This window comes from Herpailurus yagouaroundi, unplaced genomic scaffold (genome assembly GCF_014898765.1).
Source record: "Herpailurus yagouaroundi ecotype Mexico unplaced genomic scaffold, PumYag 166, whole genome shotgun sequence".
NCBI lineage: Eukaryota > Metazoa > Chordata > Mammalia > Carnivora > Felidae > Herpailurus > Herpailurus yagouaroundi.
Window position 1 is genome coordinate 24,452,704 of NW_024412407.1, and position 20,075 is coordinate 24,472,778.

General features: G+C 37.3%; 1 protein-coding gene and 1 long non-coding RNA gene across 9 annotated transcripts in view; one reads left to right on the top strand and one right to left on the bottom strand.

The window, feature by feature from the left end:
• The window catches only part of SOX5 (SRY-box transcription factor 5), a 1,021,040-nt gene that overhangs the window by 478,600 nt on the left and 522,365 nt on the right, over positions 1 to 20,075 (top strand). The gene's annotated exons all lie outside the window — the stretch shown is intronic.
• LOC121038981 (uncharacterized) overlaps positions 1 to 20,075 on the bottom strand; it is a 41,886-nt gene that overhangs the window by 5,405 nt on the left and 16,406 nt on the right. The gene's annotated exons all lie outside the window — the stretch shown is intronic.

The window sequence follows — 20,075 nt, forward strand, 5'->3', positions numbered from 1 at the left end:
ACTGAAATTTCTATCTTGGCACTGAGACTTCTTGCAATCAGATCTAGAAAAGGGTTTGATCGTTTTGAAGCAAGTCTCCAACAGTTAACTGTTGGCTGCCAAAGTTCAATTTAGATAAGTGAAGGGGAAGAGTTTAGAAATTTCACACATTAAATGTGTGATGGGAAAAACCCAATATAATGTATTAAAGATGCAGGCTTTGGAAGGAAAACATGGAGTATCGTAAGAATTGTGTGCCAGTCTCCAAAGGTTTTCAGTGAGGTTTGGTTCAGAAAAGCCCTTGAATGTGTTGGAAGCAGATCTTGGAAGGGGCTGTGTGGTGTGTCAGGGAAAGCACCAGAGAAAGTCTTGGTTACACAGAGTCTGTAAAATCGACTGTGGTAGCATGACAAAAATTGGTCTGTGTGGTTTGCCACTGCCAATCTTCATGATTGATACAGATTGCTGGAGCCATATCTATCATATGGTGCTCCATATTGATTGTTAAAATCTGCAAAAATGAATTATTTGGAGTGTATTTTTCCATATCGTTGGCTGATTTTTCCTGTACCAAAGAGTTTAAAAGCATTTGACCTTTGCTCTGAATTCTTACTTGTTCCCACGACTAGAAGGAAACGATACCAGCATCTCTATTTATTATCGTTTAATAATGATGCTGAAATCTAATTCTTAATGAACATGGTAAAGGCTGCACATTTGAAAAGTCATTGTATAAAGGTGCTCAGTAAGTTAGTTCTATGTTTAGGGATGGCTTAGCTATTTTATTTTAAAAATTGCCATCTAGACTTTAAGAGAATTAGAAGTCAAATGGCAAATAAATTCTTTTAGAAGAACTTTCCGTCTTACCAGCCATTACCCAAAAAAGCAAGAAATAGCTCTGGATTTTTTTCTTTTTGTAAAAGCGTTGGGATTGATCCTATTTATCTACAGAATTCAAATGCAACCAACATTTATAGGAAAATATGCCAGACTTTTGCGAATTGAAAAGATTGTGTGCATTTGCAAGAGGCAAATGACACAGGAGACTTTACTTTAAATCACCTATAATGTTAGGATCATTATAAAGTAAGCAGCCAGCATGCTGGATTGTACGGCTGGAAAGAACCCACATAAGAATGAAAACAGATGGTATTATCATTCTATCCCAAGCACTGTGTGGATTTTTTTGGTTAGAGTCTGATTAAGGTTTCAGAAATTATTAAGTGGATAGATAATAGAGAATAAGAAAATGAGAACACAGAGGGCTTGCCAAGTCTTTAATGCTCACTTAAACAAAACTGCCTGCAGGTTCAACAAACCCATTCCTGGGTTTTGTGGGTTTGCAAGGTCCTTCTCCAGAAAAGTTGTTTTGGGTGATGGTCACCATTTAATTAAAGGAATATCAAACTATATGTTTAGAAAGATAATAATAAGCCACCCAAACCCAGATGCTAGATGCCACACATGTTGGAGAAGGGCTATAAAAAAAAAAGGCAAAAAACCCCCACAAAAAACCCCTAAACACTCCCACACTCTAGAAGTTGGATTTAAATGCAACCATTGGGGGGAAAGGACCATTTGCCTTTTCCGGTTGCAGTAATCTTTCTCCCCACTTTCCTTACTGCCTTAATCCACATCTAGTTATCAGCTATCTCCACATTTTCCTCTCCACTTGTTATCTTCATTTCTTTTGATTTGCTAAAGTATATCTGACATATATGTGAAAGGAAGTAATATCTTGCCTTTGTGTGCGGGCATTTGTGCATTCTGAGTATTTCCTTTGTACTGAATTGTACATTAGTGTAATTTTGTTTTGGCCTCCTCGGCTCCTTTGAAAAATATTCACGAATTAAACAGTCTAGCAAAAGTCAAACAAACAAACAAATAAAACTCAAGCCATGAGAGCTTGTGATTTCTTTCAGTTTGATTTTAGCTGAGGAACATTCAAACTTTGAATTTGCTTATTTCAACCATTTTTTTTTCTTTCTTAATTGTGGTTTCCGCCATACCTTTTAAAGTATAATTTTCTTAATTAAAATAGTAAAAAAAAAGTTTCTCAAATTCAGGTGGGCTGCTTTGGATTATGGCTCCTATGTATCTGTCTGCAGTTTTACAGCAACCACTTTTCAAATTAAAGCCTTTTTTCTCCCCCATTTCTTCTGCAGTACAGTGGACTCAGATCAGAGCCCTCTGATGTGAAAGGATGGGATTTTTAACGGACACTCTTGCCTGTTGAAAGAATAGTTCAACAACTGTATTTTTCATTTTCCATTTAAGTCTTACATGGTATAAAATAGGAAAACCTGGGGCGCCTGGGTGGCTCAGTCGGTTGAGCCTCCGACTTCGGCTCAGGTCACAATGTCGTGGTTCGTGGGTTCAAGCCCTGCATCGGGCTCTGTGCTGACAGCTCTGAGCCTGGAGCCTGCTTTTTATTCTGTGTCTCCCTCTCTCTCTCTCCGCCTCTCCCCTGCTCGCTCTCTGTCTCTCTCCCTGAAAAATAAACATTAAAAGTAAAAAGAAAAAAATAGGAAAACCTGTGAGATGCCAGTGACTGTTAATGAAGTAAATGGTCTATCAACATGAAGGTAGCACCTTTATGTTTGGAGAATTAACAAAAGCAAAGCAATTGAAACAGCAGAAACCAAATTTCCCACATGATGCAGTAGTCATAGTTAAGATTTCTGAGTAGGGCATAGAACTTTTGAGACAGGTGTGATAATGCTTCAGATAAATGTTGAAAGCAAATTCAAAAGTGTGGTTTGAAAGGCTTTGAATTTTTTTTTTCACACATACAAGTTTTGTTCATGTGAAAAAAAGCAGGACTTCTCAAACTGAATGTTGAGGTTTTTTTTTTTTTTTTTTTTTTTTTTTTTTTTTTTTTTGTATAGAAACAAACATTGAGCCTGACACCAGGTTTGTGTGGGAGTAAGGTAAATTCGGGCTAAATGACTGATGTACTGTTTGGGTATAAACATTAGATTCCATATTGCAACTGTCTGTCACTACTTTTGTCATTAATCAAATAGGTAGTGAAATGTACAGCAATGCTTAAGTGTATTTAATGTAGTTAGGTTTTATAATCACTGCTGGTAGTTATCCAGGTACAGGTGGTAGCTTTCTTTTTTTCCCTCCCTGATTTAAGATTGTGAGATCCTTTACTGTTTCTCTATAGAACTGGCATCTGAGTATACAGATTTGATTTGATCTACTAAATTTGGTGTCATTTGTGATCTAGTGGCAATGCAGGATTTAAAAATCATGGACCTTACTGAAGTGTTAGGAGAGGAGGAGATAAATTCATTTGACTCCTGTGTGTGGCCTGATGCTAAGTCAAGCACATCTATATTCCTATGTGGAAATATATGTGAATGTAGAAGTAAAAAGTAAATTTGAAAAAGAAAACAACAAAAAGGAATTAGTGTGGTTCCATTGAACTTAATGCTATACGCTGTCTATATTAAACTCTTTTTTTTCCCCATTCAGTTGCATTTGTTTAAAACGGCCTGTTAAAATTAATGGCACAGAAACATACATCAAGTAAAATCTTGTAATATCTCTGTAATATCTCATAATTTGGTTTGTGTTTGACCAAATGTTTTCATCATTACTCCAAGCTTGGTTTGGACCATCCAGGTGTTTTCAAACTTTTCAGCTTTCTAATTAAAACAAGCTTCCGTTTTATCTAATATGCTACAATGATTAAAATATCAATATAAGATAATGAGTTCTATTGTTTGCTAATATCAGGATATCCACTCTACCAGGTAACTTCAAGTCCTATGGTGAAATTCTCTTAGAACAAATAGGTAAATGGTATAGCTTAGCAAATTGCTTAATTTGGCTGCTATTACCAAGAGCTTTAGATTTTCCTTTTGACTTTGACCGTAGAATGTGGCCACCCCCTGATAGGTCCTTCTATTCATCTTCATGGTACATCTCTATGACAGTAATGTACTTATTGCAAGGATGAGTAGATGTTCAGGAATCGCATATACACAAGAGAAAATACAATCATAAAGGAAAATCCAAGTCCAGCTTTGTCCCTCCCTCAATTAGAAAAAATTCTGTCATGTTAACTTATCCTGCTATTTTCCTGTTCTGGAATGCTTCCACTTGGAAGTTGGTAGTTTGTTTGTTTCTTTCTTTCTTTCTTTCTTTCTTTCTTTCTTTCTTTCTTTCTTTCTTTTTCTATCACTATTCCCTTTTTAGGTTGAACTCCTCTCTCCTAAGTGTTCAAACAATCCTTCTATTTTTGTTCTTCCATTACTACTATCATTTATATACCAATATAACATATAAGTAGCTCCTGGACAACAGGACTGCACTAGAGATTGGTGACTATATAAAAATGTAAGACATTGTCTCTAGTCTCCAAATGTTATACTCTAAGTAGTAAGAGAAACCAGGTCCATAATACAGTTAAACAAAAATACAGATTATTCAGGTAGACTGCCAAAGGGGAGGAGATGGGGGATGGGCAAAATGGGTGAATATGGAGGAGTGGACTTCCAGTTGTGGAATGAATAAGTCATGGGGATGAAAGGTACAGCATAGGGGATGATTGTTAATGGCATCGTGTGGTGACAGGTGGTAACCACAGGTATGGGAAGCATAGCATAACATACAGAATTGTCAAACCATCTATGTGGCACACTTGAAACTAATGTAACATTGTGTGTCAACTATACTTCAGTTAAGAAAAAAGATAATAATAGCCAACATGTATATGGTGCTTATTCCGCGTGAGGCACAGTAATTGTGTTTTATCTATAGTGACTTAGTTTTTATCTCGCAAACTCTATCCTACTGATGAGGAAACCAAGTTGCACAGAAGTCATGTTACTTGCCTATTGTTGAAAAGCAAATACAAGCTTTGAACCAGGTAATCTGGCTCTCAGAGTTCAGGCTCTCACCCTGTTTTGCACTGCCTAAGGATTTTTTTTTTTTTAAGTGTGTCGCAGTCTATATTGAGGATTTGGCAGTATCTGCCACCCCAGATTAGGCTCTCATTGCTCCATCCCACACTACTGTGGGTACTCCCTTGCCCACACCAAGCTATTCAGTTCCTGAATTCTAGAAGGATTATCTGCATTCCATAAATATTGATGCAATAGAATCTATTTGAATAATCTGTATGCTGAACGTTGATAGAAACAAAGGTAAGCATATTTTGACCATGAAGTATCAGTTATTCCGTATCAGATATTCAGTAGCATGTAATTTCCAATGAACTAATTTTATTTTATCTTTTTAAGTTAATTTTTAAATTTATTTTGAGAGAGAGAGCGAGTGTATGAGTGGGGAAGGGGCAGAGAGAGAGAGAGAGAGAGAGAGAGAGAGAGAGAATACAAAGCAGGCTCTGCACTATCAGTGTGGAGCCCTATGTGGGGCTCAGTCTCACAAACTGGAAGATCATGATCTGAGCCCAAACCAAGAGTTAGATGCTTAGCCAACTGAGCCACCCAGATGCGCCTCCAATGAACTTTTAAATTTTATTTATTTTGTTTTATTTTGTTTTAAATTAACATTTATTTTTGAGAGAGAGAGAGAGAGAGAGAGAGAGAGAGAATGTGAGCGGGACAGGGGTAGAGAGAGAGAGGGAGACACAGAATCTGAAGCAGGCTCCAGGCTCTGAGCTGTTAGCACAGAGTCCAACGTGGGGCTTGAACTTACAAACTGTGAGATCATGACCTGAGCCGAAGTGTGATGCTCATCTGACTGAGCCACCCAGGAGCCCTGAACTAATTTTATTTTAAATTTCACAGGTTTAAGATTAAAGGTTGCTTTTAATTTTCCATGCTAATGTCATTTTAGTTGTCTCACTCTTTAAAAGTTATGGTGAAGGGATCAGTTAGTTTTAAAAGATGAAATTTATAGATTATTGAAAAAAGAGCACTTGTTAGACCACTAAAATTTCATCACAAATTTATTAAGAAATCATCTGATAGACGTTTCCCTTTTTTTCTATGCTTCTTTATTCTTTTGTGTATTACCTATCAAATAGCCAAAAGCTGGGAACAAGAGTAGGGAAACAATAAATAAATAAAAGTTTTCTATTCTTTCTACCTGGTTTTGTACAATTGCTTAAATTCATTTTATATTATTTTTTTATTTCCTTTTAGAAGATACTGGAAGTGCGTACTTGCTAGGTAAAAGGCCTAAATTTGAATCATTATTGAAAAATTCTGGTGTGTAATACAAATGTTCATTTGAAAATGATAGACGGTCGTTCAGGGACCCTGAAGTGTTTTCATGGATTCTCATGCCTGGTTGGCAGTTTTGTTGAAAGTGGCCGTAAATCAGGAAAGAGAGCTGAAAATACATTTTATGTCATCTTTAAAACAACTGTAAGTTATTGTCCCAGAAAATGAAGATGCCATTTTTAAAGAAGGTAGCAGAATAAGGTATTGAAATGGGTAGAAAAAACATGTGTCCAGAAAAGTATCACCAGTAGTTACTGATATTAATTATAGCATAAAACGGGAGTGGTATGAAAGAATAAGGATTAAAATCAAGATTGTACATGGAGTCTGAAATTTAAATTTATAGAACCTGATGCTTTTTATTTTTTTAATTTACTTTTAACTTTTTGGTGGTGGTTCTTTTACAAGATGTTTGTTGATGAGCAAATTGAATTTGAGCTCATATGCTATAGAAACCAGGTGAACTCACATTCTCCAAACGCATCTGTTGTTTGCTCCTTCCAGAATAAATATTACAATTCTTGATGAACAACAGCTGGAAGGCTTGAATGTGGTTGCATTCCTCATGGGTTCACAGGATGAAATCACTTGTGCACCATTGACAATTTTAAATGGAGAACAAAAATGTATTCCATCATAAGATGTCAGGAAAAAAGTATTTTTGTAAAAATGTATTTTCTATTTTTAATCTTCTGTGAGCTATACATTTTAGGACACTGAATGAGTTGGAAGATGTATGTTGTGACCTGACATTCTCTCTGACTTATATTTAGTTATTTTTTTGAGTTTTTTAAAACTTTATTTATTATGAGAGAGAGGGAGACAGAGAGAGAGAGAGAGGGAGAAAAGCATGAGTGGGGGAGGGGCAGAGAGGGAAGAGTGAGAATTCCAAGCAGGCTCAGCACTGTCAACACCAAGCCCAACACGGGGCTTAAACCCACCAACTGAGATCATGACCTGAGCCGAGGTCAGATGCTTAACTGACTGGGCCACCCAGGCACCCCTACTTGTTTCTTTAATTATCTTTAAGAAAGTAATATGTACTAAGTGCCAAAGTCCAGTTGCAATACATTGAAAATGGAAGCAATTGGATCATTATACTGCTAAATAATATTTTTACATGTATCTTTTATGGCATGTCAGCCAGTTCATTAATGTTTTAACTTATTTTACTGTTTTGGGTGAGGAGTAACTTTTCTCTGTCAGTGTTTCATGGACAAGTTGGTAAAATGGTACTAATGGACAGAATCCTGGACTGGAGGTGAGTGGCTGTGGCCACACTGGAGATTTGTGGCCATGGGCATAGACTGTCATCTCCCTGTTCACACTGCCTCTTGTATAAAATGAGGGGTTTGGACTGGATGATTTCTCTTCTCAAATCTGTGAGCCTATGATAACTTCTAAACCAGTCTTGAATTCCTTTATATTTGCTGCCAACACTGATCTCTTCCCTTCTTGACTTTCCCTGAGGGTATTATCAGTTCTATAAATTGTGGTGGTTGATTATGTTTGATGATATACTTTATCATGCAGTCTTTTATAGGGCTGTTTTTTTTTGTTTGTTTTTCAGGAGCACATGTTTAATAATATTCACTGTCTCATAATGTTAATTCTCCTCTTGATGATGAAATATCTAAGCATCTCGAGGAAAGTAACCTTGTTCTATATTGCTTCTTTTTTCTGGTTTTCCTTGTAGCACATTACAGAATAATTGCCACAGCTATTTGAAGTGTTGATAAACTTAACAAATTCAGTTACTAACTTATTTAAAACCCATGCAGTGTGTTTGGTTCAGAACCATAGAAATAGAACAAAGCTAACACTGGAATGGGGCTCAAGAAACCTGATTTTCAGCCCAGATCAACATTATTTGACTCTGTGCTCTGCTCTTGAACAGATCATTTGGTGCTTCAGTTTACTCAGGTCGAAAACGAGGGAAAGAGACCAACATTCTCTAACTTTTAATTTCTGTATTTTTTTTCTCCCTGTAAATGCCATCATGGAAGTGATGAACAACTTTGCTTAGCATTTTCAAAACATAGCCTACTTTTTATCAAGCATTTTTATTCATCATTTAATTTGGTGATTCAACATATATTTATTGAGCACTTATTATGAACCAAGAACTGTGAGTCAGAAAGTACAAGATTTTAATCCACTTAATATTTAAACGTGGGGAAATACTTTCCCCTTTTTGCTACATGTGCAAAACGGATATGGCAATATCTGCTTTACAGGGTTGCTAGGAGGATTAAATGAGGCAATGCTATCAAACATTTAGCTCAGTACCTGCTAGACAGAATGGGATTAATATTATTATTAACACTATTATTATGTAGCACATTAAAATTTTAAACCATTAATTGGGGATCGTATTTAATGGTCTATACAGTATAAATATAGCCTGAGTGATTATTTGGGTGTAATAAATTCAGATTTTTCAAGTGCAGTTTTATGTTGAACAAGTGACTTATCCTCTCTCTTAGAAACTTAGGATACAAATACCTGTCTCTTCTTGTGGTCAGGATTAAAAGAGTTTAAAGTGAGATAATGTCCAGAAAATTTGCAACATAACCTTTGCCATATAAGACTCAAACATGTCTGTTTCTGGAAAACTAACCTAGTTTTGTTCCAGGCAAAATTAATCTATGGAGGTCACCTCTGGTGGGGAATTAACCATTGTGAAGGGGCATGAATAAACCATTTGGGGTGACAAAAATATGCTATATCTTATTTCTTGTAATGTTTATTATTGAGACAGACAGACAGAGAGAGAGAATATGAATGAATGAATGAATGAATGAGCATGAGCAGGGGAGGAGCAGAGAAAGAGGGAGACACAGAATCCAAAGCAGACTCCAGTTTCTGAGCTGGCAGCACAGAGCCCGACATGGGGCTCGAACTCAAGAACCTTGAGATCATGACCTGAGCCAAAGTCGGATGCTTCAACAACTGAGCCACTCAGGAGCCCCTGAAATATGCTGCATCTTAATCTGGGTGATTACACAGATAGATACATAGCTCAAAAAATTCTTTGAGCTGTACAATTAAGATTATTCATTTTATTGAATAAATTTTTCCTAAAAAAATGTTTGTTTTCTTCCCTAAACATAAATACCATATTACATTTTATAACCAGAAGAAATATCAGTTAATAATAATAATTTTCTAGTGCCATAGCTAAAATACTACTCCAATATATTTTTCTCAACAGTACATAAAAGTGAAAGAGGACACCATGATCCCATGAACCTTCTGATGTCAGAAAGCAGTTGGAGGAACACTCAGTGGTTCTACATATTTCACCACCCAATTGTTTCAATTTGGCACACCATATTTTAGGATATTTATTGCCTGCCTAGTTCTTGAATCTACTCTTTTCCCTGGCGCACACAAAACCATACGTCATGGAGTATTATTTTTACGAGGATCTGGTCAAAAGGACCTGATCAGTACTATTGCCACTTTTTCATGTATTTTTCTGAGATGAAGAATAGCTTATGATTTACTTCAATCAAGCTTTATTTAGGATCGGGTCTGTAGGAAGGGGTGGAAATGGTGGGGGAGGGAGCGGAAGGGGCAGCATAAATATATACATACAGTGTGTGAAAATAAAGAAAGGCATCTTTTGTTACAGCTGGTTGCAAGAGAAGTTTCTGCTTGCACTGCTGAAGATAGTATGAGATTAACAGAGTTGTAGCAAAGTCAGGACAAAGACTCGCTGTGTGAGAGGGATCAGCATGTTTGCTCAGTGGCGCTTTCTCTCCAGTTGTTGACAGATTTAACTGGTGTAATCTTAGGCCTGGCTAGCTCCTCCCCATGAGTGTCAAGAGGCAATCCATGCAGTAGTAAATGGCCATGTGGAGTATACCATGAATTCCCTATTTGTGTAGTAGCTGTAGTTTAGGGTGGGGATTTAATATTGAATGGACTCCAGATTGTCTAAATTGCAATCACAGTGTTTATTTAAATAGCCTATGGGGACCATTAAAGCATTTTAACTTTTGCTCCTATGTTTCTCATGTTATGAAATCTTGAAGCACATCGGGGAGAAAAGAAAAATCCAGCCTTGTAAAAAAGCATATGATGCTAAAAGTTCTCCCTGCTGCCAAAAATGCTTCAAGAGTTTTAGTTCTCTGAACTAACATGTGATATGATGGATGGGATCCTGCTGTGGTCCCTAACTAGGGGATTTTCCTTGTGCAGATACACTAATCTGCCCCAGCATAATCCAGGAGATTCTTTCCCATACTGGTTCCCCACTTGCAGTGTTGAAGTCTATTCTGCTCACAATCATGTCCATAATGCCATAGCTTTAAAACTACATAAAACGCTGTTAGTAACACAAGTGCTATAAAATTATTAAACTTTTAATTTTACATACAAAAAAAAAACCCTATTTCATTTACTTTACTGGCAGAGCCAGGGTGATGGTGAAACTTGACTTTGGTGAGGAAGGCCATGAGCTTGAGGTGTAGAACAAACAAGTACATCTATTTCTAAGGCAGATCTTCTGAATAGAAAGCATGACTTCAGTTTCATGCTCTGATTTAATACAATAAAATTAAAAACATTTCATAAATAAATTTCTGCAGTTGATTCCCTTCTCCAGGAAGACTTGCTTTCCTACATTCTTACTTACTTACTTATTGAAAGGCTCTAAGTCTGGAATAGCATTTGACAACGTAAAAGATTTTCTGATTATGGGAGCAGCATGGCCCCAGAGATCTTTCTGAATTACTGAATTCAATGTTCAATTTTCTTTCTTTCTTTCTTTCTTTCTTTCTTTCTTTCTTTCTTTCTTTCTTTCTTTCTTCCTTCCTTCCTTCCTTCCTTCCTTCCTTCCTTCCTTCCTTCCTTCCTTCCTTCCTTCTTTAAATTCCTACACATTTCTACGGCTGTTCTAACTGCTCTGGGCTATATTAAAATGTGTTCCTGTTCCTGGCTCCAACTCTGACATGGTGTGCCTCATCAGAGTAGTTCAGGGCACTTCCAGGGTCCTCTCAACTGGGCCTTCTGCATCTTTCTGCCCTGTGTGTATAGTGATAGTAACAATACTTCTCCATCTCAGAAATAAACTGGGGGCGAATGTGCTAATGTATATAAATAGCCTTGGCCTTTCTTGAAATGAAGACATTGTGAGAGATGTTTTAATGAGAACATGAGAAAAATCAGCAATAGCAGATCTTAAATAACCTCTGTCTGCAGCTGGGAAGTGGCCATTTAACTTGACTCAGACCATACATCACTGAAGGTCCTTTCCATCATAAGTTTTGTGTTTATTATAAGTTTTTTATTTATTATTGTGATGTATATTATAGAGCTAATTGCTTCCAAATGCATCATGATGTAGGAGTGTATTTTTTCCTAAAATGCTTTATTTTGCTTTTTATTTTGTGTTAGAATCAAAGTTTCAGATTTCTTTCGATTCAGTGTTCCAAATGCTTGGAACAATATCTGAAGCATTTCCCACTATTCTGTTGCATCCTTACCCCTCATCTCTAATTCTTTTTCTAGGACAGACTGTTGACTAAAATCCATAAATTTTACAGAAACCCAATTTAATTTGCTGATTTTCTGATCACTGTTAATGTTTTTTTTTTTTAAGAATTCATCTATTGCTTATTTTCACTTTTAGTTTCACCTTCTTGCTTTTCAACCACTTTCTCTCATCCGCAGATTTCTTTCTCTTTCCTGACTGTGTAACTAGTGTCAACTATCCAAAGAATATGTAACTTGTAGTGATGGAAATAAAGAATATGTACAGTCCACAAAACTGATCATCAAACCCAGAATAACAAGGAGTTGACCATATGTCTTCTACTATTTAATAGGGAGTGACAGAGTCTATGTGGCTAATTAGAAGAATCTCTGTTTGTTTTAAGAATTATACTAGTAATAATATCTGTCTTTTTTTTATGTGACATCCACCTAGCTTCTAGGAATAGTCTTTTTAGGGGCTACCACCCTCCAAAAAAGATATTTTAACTTAATATATTATTGAAAGGCACTGCAGTTTGGGACTGAAGGGGAATCTGTATGGCAATTATTTTGTTTTTCTGGGGCAAACCCTTGGTACTAATGCTGTTCATGGTTGTTTTGACCGTATTACATTTTGCTGAGCCCCAGGACTGCTTTTGGAAGGTTTAGAAGTATCCAGGGAGGCGCCTGCCACTTTGATTATTCATACCCAGCTCTTTATTTTTATTTGAGACATAAAATAAAAACACACCCTGGCTTCTGCTCAGCCTCAACTGGCGTTGATTTTAAAAACAAACCCCAAACTGACCAAATGGCAGCCGTGCAAGCTTTTCTGTGAGTGAGTCCTCTCTCGTGTCAATCAGAGTTCATTTATGGAAGCATTAAATTCTGGTGCTGGCCAGGCCACCTTTAGACAAATTAAAATGGGTTGGGATTTGGTAGGCTTGGAACAGAGGACTGAAAGGAAAACCAGGGTGATGTTATGACTCAGAAAGTGACTCTTTTCCTTCTGAATCAGAATTGAACCACTGGTAGAATTAGCTCTCTCAGGAAGATGGCAACTTTTAGGTGAAAGGTTAAGTGGAACCTCTGACCATCTGTGTTTGTCCCCCTGTTGGTTCAGCTCTGTGCCAGTTTGAATAATTACTTACTCTCCACCTTTTTTCCCATTGCTTATTTGCAAAGAGGAGTAACATTTTCCTTCTTGTGTCTCTTGAAACATTTTTAAGACTGACTGTGAACTTTTAACCACTGATACATTTTATGCCAGAGGTGGCTTTATTTCATTAATGTGTTAACTAATTTCTGCAGAAAGTACCACTCTGCCTTTCTGATAAACATTGGGAAATATATCTCTAGATATTTACTCTCTGGAATTTCCTGCTTATTCTATTTATGTACAAACATCAATTCTAGTTTTCACACCTTTTTGTTCATTCTTAATAGTTCTATCCATATGCTTCCAAAAAGGATTTTTCCAAGGATTCATTCTTTCAGCAAACACTTACTGAGCATCTATTTTATCTTTTTTACTCTGCTTTTATCAGAAGATTTTGAAGAATATTTTCATTTCTATTATTGATTGATTTCTATTTCATGCTATCTGAAAGTTCAGGATTTTATTAAATCTTCAAAATATCTGCATGAGTTAAGTTGTATGTTTTAGTATTGATACCTGTTAGTTCTGCATCAAGAGCAAATTTTAACGTCTTTGTACATTTATCAGCCCCCCCCCTTTTCTACTAGTATCAGGAAAAGATTTATATTTTTTTGTCAAATTTATAGGGTTCATTCATTGAAGAATTATAGCCATTTTAATTACAAGAGCGTTTACTCCTGTATTCATTTAATGTACAATTTATTGAGTCATACTATTTGTCATCAGACTATAAGTTCCTTAAGGCATTAAAGTAATTTTTAAAGGTTTATTTATTTTTGAGAGACAGAGAGAGACAGAGCATGAGTGGAAGAGGGGCAGAGAGAGGGAGACACAGAATCTGAAGCAGGTTCCAGGCTCCAAGCTGTCACCACAGAGCCTGAAGCAAGGCTCGAACTCACCAACCACGAGATCATGACCTGAGCCAAAGTTGGACACTTAACTGACTGAGCCACCCAGGAGCCCTGGCATTGAAGTATTTTTTGAATGGAACAATAAAAGAATACATGAATTGTTAAGCATTGTTGTTTCTCAAGAATAAGCCTCCTTTGGGGCACCTGGGTGGCTCAGCCATTAAGAATCTGACTCTTGATTTTGGCTCAGGTCATGATTTCCTAGTTTGTGAGATCAAGCCCTGCATCCGGTTCTGCACTGGCAGAGGGGAACCTACTTGGGATGCTTTCTCTCCCTCTCTCTCCATGCCACCCCCCCAACAAAACAAACAAACAAACAAACAAACAATCAAACAAACAAAAGAATAAAGCTCCTTATAATGAAGTTGTTTATGTCCTAATCCTACTCCAAATTAATTCAGGATTCAGGTGTTTTCATAATGGTGGATGCTGAAACTTTCTTTGTGTCTTTTGCAGAGCAGAGCCAGATGAGGTAAGGATTAGTGCTTGCTGGAAGCCAAGGGCCTGGGTATGATGTAAGGAAATAGGAAGATTGACAGTGGTCATTGTGGAGAACTGGCAATTAAAATCATGGACTTTAGCAGTGAACCTACTTAGTGATTATTCATTTTAGAGGTATCTAAGCCCCAAACTTTACCTTGCTTACTTATATATTCTTAAAGCCATCCCCGTGTTCCCTAGGGGTAATCAGAGCTAAATAACATCCCTTTGGAAACTGAACTTGTGCTCTTGATTAGCAAAAGCATCACTGTCAAGAGACTTTCAGATGGCTCTCTTGCTGTCTTTTTAACACCATTCCTGATGCCTGCAACTAGTTAGTTACCCTTCCCTCATCTTTGAAGGACTGAAGGGCACAGAGTGATTAGGCAAGATCTGGAGTCCCAGGGACGGTGGCTAGTAAGATCAGGCTCTTGAACTTAATATTTCTGCCAGCCAATGGTTCTTTTAAAATTCCTGGACCAAATTCCAATGTGGGCTGTGGGAAGGTTACCCACATACACCACCAAACAATTTTCAGACACCCGGGTGTCCAAGAATTCAACTCAATTATGACACTACTTGGAGATAGCATCAGGTTCCATAGGTTAAAGGTTCAGCTTTATAAGACTGCCCCTGCCTCCTGGCTTCAGATGGGAGTCACAAGCTTCAAACTGTTACCTGTGCTTCTGACCAACAGGCTACAGATTAGAGGTTCCAGTGACCTCCTCCTTAGTTTAAATTAATTTGTTAGATGGGCTCACAGAACTCAGGGAAACTTTTACCAGTTTACTGAAGGATAAAAAGGATGCAAATCAATAGCCAGATGAAGAAGTACATAGGGCAAGTTCCTGAGCAAAGGAGCTTTTGTCTCCCTGGAGCTTAGGGTCTCGCTCAGTGACACATGGAAGTGTTCTGGTTCCCCAAGTATGGAAGTTCTCTGAAAAAAGCAAAGGACCAAAAAACTATCCTCTTGAGTTTTTATGGAGGCTTCATCACATAGTCATGATTAACCAAGACACTGGCCATTGGCAATTGATTCAACCTCTAGCCCCTCTGCACTCCCTGGAGGTCAAGGGGTAAGGCTGAAAGTTCCACCTCTAATCACATATTTGGTCCTTGGCAACCAGCCCCTCCTTTAGGTGAGGTCCCAAAGTCATCTCATTAACATACCAAAAGACAACCTTTATCATTCTTATCACTTAGGAAATTCCAAGAGTTCTAAAGTGCCAGAAATGGGGACGAAGACCAATTTCTTATTATAAATCACAATATCACAATAGTCATTCTTTTCATAACAGCAGGACAATCTGACCATTACACACCCTCAGATCGGAAAACTATTTTACACCTTTGCCCCTTTAGTGTGAAGTGTCATTCTTCCTCAGGAAAGCTTTTATACGCTATGCAACTGGGTTTAATTTTGGAATAAAAGCATCTGGAAATTGAGGATAATTGCTTTCCAGTTTGCATTTTTAACCTCAGTTAAAAAATTAGTATCTTGAGGGAGATACATGAAATCTCTTTAGCTGATAGCCTGCATTTGTGCCCTGTGTTTCTCCTTTCTTCTGATAAAGAGAACCTGGGCCATAAACTCTGTCATATGAACCCATCCTTATGTACTAGTGGGCAGATTTTAAGCCAAGAATTCTTCTGAGACATGCATTTTACTTATGTGTATTTATTGTTCTGGTGGGTAACTATTTACTGAGCACCTACTAGGTGCCAGGTCCTTTTTAGTGCCAGTATACAAGGAACAAAGTGATGTTTCACCACCATATAGAGCACAGTCTCATAGACACAGACAACCACCAAATAGATGTTTAAAAAAATTAAATTTATTATGGACCAACTTTATTTAAAAATTATAGTGTCTTGGGGTGCCTGGGTGGCTCAGTTGGTTAAGTGTTCGACTTTGGCTCAGGTCATGTTCTCATGGTTCTCATGTTCTCATGTTCTCATGGTCATGTTCTCATGGTCCCTGCATCGGACTCTGTGCTGACAGCCCAGAGCCTGGAGCCTGCTTTGGATTCTGTGTCTCCCTCTCTCTCTGCCCCTCCCTGCTCACACTCTGTCTCTCAAAAATAAATAAGCATTCATTTTTTTTTTAATTATAGTGTCTTACATTTATGTAGTAGTATAAAATGTTTTAAAACCATTTCTCATTTATAATATTATATTTCATGTATTTTAGAGCAGTTTGTAAACTTTAAAAAGTTGGGTTTATACAATATATGAATTAAGAGCACATGCCCTTTCTGAGTGAACTGATCTTGTGCCATAGCTACTGGATGTCCAAAGATAAATTTAATACCTACTATAGCAGTGTCCATAAGAGCTATCTTGGGTACTTGATGCATTCATTGCATTATGGCCTCTTGGATGAGTTTTGGGAACCTCCATTTTTAACAAGCAAACTAGACAATCTAATGTTGGCTATGGGAGGACTACACTTTGAAGAATACCATACCTATTAGGCAGTTTATTTATTTATTTTTTTTTTCAACGTTTATTTTTATTTTGGGGACAGAGAGAGACAGAGCATGAACGGGGGAGGGGCAGAGAGAGAGGGAGACACAGAATCGGAAACAGGCTCCAGGCTCTGAGCCATCAGCCCAGAGCCCGACGCGGGGCTCGAACTCACAGACCGCGAGATCGTGACCTGGCTGAAGTCGGACGCTTAACCGACTGCGCCACCCAGGCGCCCCATAGGCAGTTTATTAGAAGGGACCTCGAAGCCCATTCTAAGAATTGAACACACATGTCTTATAGATGCCTGCAGTTCAACAAATGACACTGATGGTTCATTTGATTTGTTTTTTAAGCCATAAAAACTGTAAGATGAATGAATATGTTATGGGCCCTGAGCTTAAGGATTCTTCAGTTTATTAATACCATAGAACTCTCTGCCATTTTATACCTAGCTGTCATGCTATATCGTGTGGCATTTTCCATTTATATGCTACTTTGTATCCATTTACATAGTACTTTCTATAACTTACTAAATTGCCTCATTGAGCCCACATATATGAGTTTCTTTTTTGTTACATATAGTTGTCATTACAGATGAAAACAGAGGCTCAGAGAAAACTGTTAAGGAGGCCAAATTCATAGGGCAAATATGTGTCAGAGCTAGATCCTCTAATTCCCAATCCAGAGTTGTTTCTATTTCATCACATTTATGTGCCTTATTAACATTAATTCAAAAGTTAGAGGATTTCTTTCACCTACCACAGGTATATTATAATATCAGAAATTCTTCAATCTGTATAAAAGTTGTAATGTACCATGTTCCCAGCCATTGAAAAATGAAATCATTCAGCATCCTTAAGTAAAACCAGATGCCTCCATTGAGAATCGCAAGGATCTCTCGTAATAGGATTACTTGTACATTCCAGAAAGTTATGACAAATGACAAATGAACTAATACTGGGAAATAGCATATAGATGTGTTGGGAAGGAGCCAATCTGTGACCACCTCCACTGTAAATATTTCTTGCATTAGAGACTCTTCTTAGTGGAGGTAGTGCCATTACTAGGGCTTATTCTTTGATTTACTGTGTCTATTATCTGTTCATTCATTTGTTCATTCATTCATTCTTTCATTCATTCATTCAATAAACATTTACTGAGTACTCATATATACCAGAACAGGACTAGTCACTAGTTATAAAATTATGAATAAGACATGTTCTTCCCCAAATATGAAGCAAACTATATGTAATTACCACAGAGATGTGAATAAGGGCCTATTCTGTGATTTCTCAACTCTTGACAGTTACCAGTGGAAATATTGGTTGGAGAAGTGAGTGTGTGGGTGAATTCTTCAGAAAGAGTTGAAATTTGTTATAGCTACACATCTGGCAGTACTTAAGAATTATGAATGATTTCATGTTTCCATGGACACATGGTATGTTATAACACATTATGTAATATGCTGGTTGATAAAGCACTTTATAATAGTATAATTTTGTGCCTTTCTTCCCTCATTCTAAAATTAGTCCATACACATTCTCACAATATTGTCCCTAGATTTATTGTTAGGATGTTTTTATTATCAATGATAGCAGTGGTAACAATAGTCTATCATTGAAGAAAATGAGACACAAAATAACTTGCCCAGGGCCACCCCACAAAAAATTGGCAGTATCCCATGGCATAATTCTCTGTTCAGTTTCTAAGCTTCAAAACTTCTTTGAAGGAATTGCTAGCCTGGGTATTTTGTTCATTTAGTTGCATATAACATAGTGTGATGCTTCATATAAGCACAGAATTTTCCAGGGGTGGCCCACTGGCAAGCTTGAACTTTTCAGGGCCATGTCTTTAGAGCGCTGTCAGGAGGCCCCACCCTTCTGCTGCCCACCGCTTTTTCCATAGTTGAAGAACTGGTCTATAATCATGGTATGAGTCTTGGTTGGCTTGATTTTAAGACTCGGTAATACATTCCTTCATCAGTCTCTGTCACACAGGAACGTTTAGAGCTACCAATAGTTGACCAGTAGTCCACTTAGTTTCTTTTTGGCGAATATCTGCATTTTTTTTTTACAGAGCATTCTCTAATGTAAACCCACAAACTTAACAGTGTTAAAGACCAACTTAGCTGAAACCAGAAAGATAAGTCAGAGGTAAGGTGAAAATCTTTTCAGACTTGATTCCAGTCAATGCTTATTAGCTCTGCAATAGAGGGCACAGGAAAAAAAGAATAACGTTTGAAGTCAGAGGAGAATTATCTTTGCTTAGACGGGTCATGTCAGATTCATGTCCCTTTCTTGCTGTTGTTGTACATCCATTTGCCAGCTACTCTGTCAGGATGCGAGTTGACTTCTTGGGCTTAGGAACCTACAGTGTGTGACTCCCTTGCTAATATGATGATTGATGACAATTAGTTGATTCAGCTATTTTAATATCGCTTTGTTTCTTGAATATATCTTCTTTTCTGTGTTTTTTTTTCCTCTCCCAAATCACTATATTAAAAAAGAACAAAACTCCCGTTCGAATACAGCAATTATTTGAAACCATTTTCAACAGAGCAAGAGAATACTTTATATAGTAATGACTGGCAAAGCCGTGTTTTAATGTTTTTGTGATTGACGCAGTGGTACACAACAGTTCCTGTGGAACCATTCTTGCTTCTCACGTTATAAGGCCTGTTCAAAGAAGGAAGCAGAAGAGTTTCTTTTCTGTGAAATTGATGCAATGGGTATATGGCAAACATATAAACCTTAAGTGACTCAGTTATTACCAGAGATGTAATTACTGACCTTAGACTTTTGGATGACATGGAAGAACATTTTCAGAACCAGATTGCTTAGTTTTTTGCAAGACCTTATGTTTAGAGCCTTGAGCTTTGTACAAAAGTTATCAATGACACTATAGTAGTAGCAAAATAAAGTGGGCCTTGGTTTTTATAAAACGTTATTTCCATCTGGATAATCATTTGGATATATGATTGAATATTTTGACTATAAAGTGGGCACATGGTAATAATTGCTTCCGGATCCTTTGGAGACACAGTGAGACCAACTAGAAATGCAAACATTGGCTGGGAAGCAAGAAAAGCTGACTTTTGATGTTTCCTTCTTTTCTTTCTTTCTTTCTTTCTTTCTTTCTTTCTTTCTTTCTTTCTTTCTTTCTTGTTTAATTTACATCCAAGTTAGTTAGCAGATGGTGCATTAATGATTTCAGGAGTAGATTCCTTAATGTCCCTTATGCATTTAGACCATCCCCCCCCCACACAACCCCTCCAGCAACCCTGTTTTTTCTCTATATTTAAGAGTCTTTTATGTTTTGTCCCCCTCCCTGTTTTTATATTATTTTTGCTTCCCTTCCCTTCCCTTCCCTTCCCTTCCCTTCCCTTCCCTTCCC